Below are 6,907 nucleotides of genomic sequence, written 5' to 3'. Positions count from 1 at the left end.
AAAGGGAAATGGTTAAGATCTCCTGGGTAAACTAGGAGGGGGGATTAGAGGGGATGGGACGGAAATGGAAACATGAGGGTTTGAGATGGCTGATTTGGGGGAGGGACAGACAGGGAGAGCAATTAAAGAGATATCTTGACACAGTGAGCCATTATGGGGTTAGGGAGAAATCTGGTGCTAGGGAAATCTCTAGGAACCCACAAGGATGTCCCCAGCTAAGACTCATAGCAATGGTGGAGAGGGTGCTTGAACTACCCTTCCCCTGTACTCAGATTGATAAGTACCCTAATTGTCATCATAGAGCCTATATCCAGTGACTGATGGAAGCAGATGCAGCGATCCACAGCCAAGCACTTGGCCAAGCTCCTGAAGTTCAGTTGAAGAAAGGGAGGAGGGATTATAGGAGAAAGGGAGGGTTAAGATCATGATGGGAAAAATCACAGAGACAGCTGACCCAAGCTAGTGGGAGCTCACAGAGTCTGGACTGACAGCTGGAGAGCCTGGATGAGACTGCACTAGGCCCTCTGCATGTGGGTGACAGTTGTGTGGCTTGATCTGTTTGTGAGTCCCCTGGCAATGGGACCAGGACTTATCCCAGGTATGTGAACTGGTGTTTTTAAAGCCCATTCCCTATGGTGTGATGACTTACTCAGCCTTGATGCAGTAGGGAGGGGCTTGGTCCTGCCCCATTTTGCTATGCCAGCCTTTGTTGAATACTCAAGGGAGGCCTTACCCCCTAGGAGGAGTGGATGGGGGTGGTGTGGGGGGAGGTGGGTGAGGACTGGAGAAGGGAGGGAGGGGGAACAGTCATTGGTAGGTAAAATGAAAAAAAATTAAATACAAAGAAGAAAAAAAAGGACCTGCTATAAGCATTTAAAACTTTACTATTCCATTTAAATCATACCTACCACCATTTGGTAGAGCCAAAGGACCCTCAGGAAGTTGACTAGGGACACACACATGCACTTGCATGTGTACAATCAAGCACACTGTAAGTACATTCTATTTTTATAAGTACTAGGCTCTAAAACATTTTATTTTATTTATTTACTTTTATGAATACAAAACTAATACTCCTGGGAGGGAGTGGTCCTATGACTATGTAGGAATCATATCTGTTAACTTTTCTCATAGCTATAATTGCTCCCTGTTTGTTAAATTTTTTCTGGGAAACAAAAGAGACAAGTAGGCAAAATTTGAAGAGTTCAGTCTTGAGTCTGGAAGATTCAAAGATAGGGTTTGAAGTTAGTCACAGACACTCCATAGCAGTTTCTGATTCAAAATGAGACAGTAACACCCCAGTAATGAAGCTACTGTGGCACGACACTGAATTTTGTTCTTATTAAGTTCAATTTTTTAATATTAAAACTAAAATATGTAATATGTTAACACATTAACCAATAAAGTGGCCATTTACTGACATTATCAAGAGTTGTTTACAAATCATGAAAATAAAACCACAACCCAAGCTACACCTCTTCTTGTGTGATTCATAAGAATGCTAAAGCTGAGCTTTGCAAGGGATAGCAGATTACACACCCCAGGGCAGTTCTGGGTTCTGTGCCTATTCAGTAACTTATTTCTGTTTACATTAAAAAAAAAAAGAAGAACAAAAGGGAGGATAAGGAGAGAAGGATGAGGAATAAACAGCAAAACAAAGAGCAGCATGTCCATTAGTCTTGGCACAGATGATAGAAAGGGGAGCTTATGAATCAACAGGCATAAAGTTAAATTAGAGGAGATGGATACATACTTAAGCTCCACTTTACAGCATTATTGCTATAGTCAACTATATGGTATATATGTATTTGAATCCATTAGAAGTTCTTAATTTTTTGAAAGTATTTTTGAACCATAAATGTTATGTTAATAACAAAGCACACAAAAGTCCAGCATGGACTGAAAGGCAAGATGTGCCCACTTGGCCCTAGTTACAGGGATAACCAACCCTCTTTAGTTGGTTTTGAGGTCCACTTCACATGAGGCAAACCATGCCTGATACTGTAAAATAATTACAAAACCCATGGCTGAAAGGATGTTAGGGCCTAGAAACAAAGTTACTGCTGCTAAGCTAAATTTCTATGTTGCCAACCTGGCCTTATAAAGGTTTATGCTTATACCACAATCATGTGCTAATCTCAGTTTTAATTAGAGAAGACTCTGTTTACAATGAATAACAGTGAAAGCAGAGAAACATGGCTGTTCAAGGTGCTGAGAATATGTGACAGTGGATTATTTAACCTTAAACAGGGCATTTACATCTCTTCTTCTAAGCTTCAGGAATCATTATGGGGAAAGTAACAGGAAGAATATAAGAGCCCAAAATATGGAGTAGCACTATAAAATGCTGCGTTCTGGGCAGAACACAGCCAATGAAATCATGACTTCACAGCAGCTTTGGATACCTGTACTGAGTCTATATAAGTCTGTGCTTATCATCAATTACACATTTCTACCTATGGAACTATTGGCTACCGATGGATGGTAGTAGAGAGGGTGTCACTCTCTTCAGTTGAATACCCACTGAGGTGTTTACCAGATTCTAATGACTAGTTCCAAACTCATGGTCATACAGACCACTCTGGTTAAACTCAGTGGGACACAAAGCAAAATAAAGAGAAATGAATTATCTCATTGAACATGGGGAAGTTGAGTTGGTACCTAACTAGAGCCTTCACACCTGCTGATTAGCATTCATGGTGCTGGAAGGTACTCTGCATGCTACCAGAGGAGAGAGACAAACACCAACCCAGCTACAAACCCTATACTCTACAATAGTGAGCTGCCTGCATAATATACTGCTATAATAGTGGTACAAAATTTATGGAAGTTACCAACCACTCTTTAATTGTATTTAAGCACCACTCCATGAGATGGAACTCATACCTGACGCTACTCAGGTGGCCAAGTACCTGAGATTAGATAGGCTGTGGACCTAGGTAAAAACCAACTACTACTCTTCTGCCAAATGAATATAGCAATAAGATTCTGATATTCTCCTAATGATATTCTGCTTTACCCATAGATCAGTGTCTTGCTCAGCCATCTCCAGAAAGGCTGATCTCTTGCCTTATTTGGTAACTAAGACAGATCCATAACTGGACAATGTGCAGAGAGTGAAAGACCTTAGAACACTCACTCCTAAAAGGGATGCTTTATCAATCTCCTTCTACCTCAGGGGGCAGAGAGCTATGTGGAAGAGGAGGCAGAAAGACTGTGAAAGCCAGAAGGGATGGAGAACACCAAGGAAAGAAGATTATCCAGATACAACGGTACTGACTCATGTATGTGCTCATAGAGTCTGTGACAGCATGCACAGGGAGGGCTTGCACAGGTCTTCCAGATACAATTGGACTGACTCATGTATGTACTCAGAGACTGTGGCACTGTGCACAGGGAGGGTTTGCACAGGTTCATGCCAGACAGGATCTCAGGGCTGAAAGTGAGAACTGGATAAGACCTCCCATGCCTAACTAAAGCTATCTCCAATTGATAACTGCTTGCAAAGGAAAAATCAGTTTTCTCCAATGGAGTCTCATTGGGTATAAAAACCACACTTAAGAGTATGCTCTGTGACACACAGTAGGTGACCGCCCCAAAACAAACTCAGTAGTCTTTTTATAGATTGTTTGCTTCATGTTGCTTTGTTTGGGCAGTTTTTATCCTACTTGTCTTTTGTTTGTATACTGCTGCTTCCAATATTTGTTGTTATGTGTGTGTATATATGTGTGTGTGTATGTGTGTGTGTGTGTGTGTGTGTATGTCTGTGTCTCTCTGTATATGTGTTTCTCATGTTTTTTCATTGCTTTTTAAAACGATAGTTTGTTTTCTAAATTTTTTTGTATGTTTATTTTCTAAAAAGAGAGAAAAAGGGCATGGAGTATGATGAGTGGGGATGATCTGGAAGGATCTGGGAGATAGGAAACCTCAGTCAGAATATATTATATGAATTTTCAACTAAAATTTTAGGAATTCAAAAAAGAGACTTGTAGAGAGGAGGGGATAATAGGATGGAAGGCATACTAGAGAATAATACTATGTGATGTTTAAGAATATGTCTAAGAATGCTAAATCACAAAGTGATACATCTTTGGAATAATATTCAATAATTTCTTTATAAGAACATGCATCTCATAAAGACGGTTTCAACCAATAACAAGCAGAAAACATTATGATGAGGTTTCATGAGACTACCATGGAACTGAAAAACCCTAAAGCCTTGAGATGTTCTAGACACCATAGTGTTGTAGCTCCATGTTCTATGTCTTCACATGGTGTAATTCTGGTGTAGAGATCCTGCTGTACTTGGAGTCATGTACCAGCATTGCACATGCAAATGCATAAGGTGCATGATTGTTGATATGAATAACAATGAATAACGAAGCTACTGATTTATGAGTTTATTATAAACTATATCCAATCACACTTTCAGTGTTTTATCATTCACTCCATCTGTTTATATAAAAACAATGAAACTAGTACAGGATAATAAGCCATGCTATTCCAGCCCTGACTTCATCCCCTTGGGTTACTGTGTCTCTTGATTGCATCAAGAGCTTTAGTAAGGTGGTAGATGTAATGCGTACCATCTGTGGCTGTGCAAGAAATTGCTGACAGGTTTCTTGGGAAATGTCCATGGTTAAGAAACACAGAGTTCTTTTCTATTCAAACAGTTTCACTGCCAAATACATTGCCAAAGAATGAATTACGTGTTTCTCCATAAAATCCTTGATTATTTAATTTACCAAATATTTTCTAAGAAAAGAGTCAACTTTGCTTTCACAATGAACAACACAAATAAAACCAATGCAAATGAGCACATAAATAAAATTCATTCAAGCTTTAATAAATGTAAAAGTTGACATAATTTTGTGTATACTTTTATGTAATTATCCTACAGATAGCCAGCATCCTAGAGGTGCTACTTGGTTCACTGACTTCCAAGGAAACTTTCACGTCTGCTCTGCAGGCAACTTCAAGTCCTAGGCTTTGATTTTACCAGACCAGAGGACAAGCTCTGCCAGCCTTGCCAGCATTTATTTTCCCTACCCAGATACTGCAGACAACAGAGATCACTTATACTTGGGGAGAGGAAACAACACAGGATAAGACTGCTACACAGACTCATTCTATTTTACAACCAGTTTGACATATGAAAAAAAATTTCCACCGCTTATAAAAGAGAATCTGTGTTCACATTGAGCTTTACTATATATTTGCATATGCATGTGTGAGCTTCATATACGATTTGATCTATTATAACAAAACAGTCCAGGAGGTAATTATAAATTTATCATAATTTTGTAGACAAAAGAACATACAATTTAGGAGAAAAATATTTGTTAGACATGTGTGTCCTGTCTCCAGGTATAACCTATAGACCAAAACCAATTCTATAATATAATGCTTATCATTTTCCTATTAGTCAGGTTTAGCACAGAGGATGCTCTTGGTGAGCAAGCTTGTTAAGGAGCTGTACAGCATTTTATAACATTTTTTTTAGATAGTACAGCTGCAGTATTCAGCCTTGAAAAAAAAAACCTAGAAGGAGGCAGGTCTTCCTGGATGTTTGACTGTTGCTGCCTCCACTTTGTTTTACAGCTGCTATAAGCAGACTGGACTTGAGGAAGTGGATGGAGACTCTGCTCTGCTCTCTCTGGGGAGAATCCTCCCTGCTGCATCTAAAGGATAAGAGCCTCTTATTCTAGCCAAAACCACAAAGAATTTTAAGTGCCTTTTAGCTGGAAGCCCTGAGGTTTGGAGGATGCTGGTGGAAACTCATCCTGGTGTGTGATGCCTGAAGATTTTTCGAGGTTGATAGCATGTAAGTGATCCTAATTTCAGGTTCATATTATTTCTCTGTGTTGCCGGGGACAGCATATAAGATGGCTGACATGCTGCCAGCAGAGATTGGAGAAAAGGGGACCCGAGATTTTGGACCATCAACCCTCCGTGTGTTCCCCTCCAGATCTTCTGCTTAGCATGCCTCTAGAGGGCCAAGGCAGAAATGCCTACGTGTCACAAGGTCATGCTTTATGGTGTGCATATGTCATGCCCTCCTCCATATAAATATTTCTTGTAATACTAGTATTTTTCTTCTATCTGATCTTCATGTTCTGTGTTCCTATATCAATGGTGATTTCTGTGATACAGGAAAGGAGTGAAGTAAATTTCACAGGAAATTATACAGAGATGATCGCCCAGGCTGGGGTTAAGGCAGTTATGTAGTTCATGGAAAAAAACCTGCAGCCTGGGGAAGCATTTTAGGCTTGGATAAACTGTACCGAATGTGTGGACAACTATAGCACATGGTATGATGTGTATCAACACACTGGACTTAAATTGGCCATGATGAATAATTCAGTTTCTGAGGATATTCCAAAGACATTGTGTAAAACTTGAAACCCTAAGGGGTATTGGCTGAAGACTGTGGATGGAGTAACATATAGATGGGATGACAAACTAAAAGTGTGGGAACCTAGACTAGGAGGAAAATAGTGGCCTCCAACAGGAAAGGGAGATGGCAACTTTAATTCAGATATTTTTTATTCCTCCTGAAGGAGTATGGAGATGATGTGACAATTGATGGAGTAATTGCTACAAGCTTTATTGGGTTCCTAGATTGAAAAGAGCTGCCAGGAAAGGTGAGCTTCCTTTCATATAAGCTCTAAAAATTAGATTAGGTCTTCCCTGGAATTGTTGGATATAGAAGGACAGAAGTTGCTGACTTGCAGGGACAGATTTCTTGTCTGAGATCATTGTAGCCCACTAGTCATGGGGCTTAGTGTTTGCAGAGGTCTGAGGAGGAATTTAGGCGGCTCCAGGGGTCTTGAGGTTGGAGCAAGCTGTGTGAGAAGGAAATGACTGTCTGGTACATTGACCACTGTTCTTATTTTTACCTTTTTTT

This window comes from Peromyscus eremicus, chromosome 7 (assembly GCF_949786415.1).
Source record: "Peromyscus eremicus chromosome 7, PerEre_H2_v1, whole genome shotgun sequence".
Classification (NCBI taxonomy): Eukaryota; Metazoa; Chordata; class Mammalia; order Rodentia; family Cricetidae; genus Peromyscus; species Peromyscus eremicus.
Note: the sequence above shows the minus strand (reverse complement) of the source record.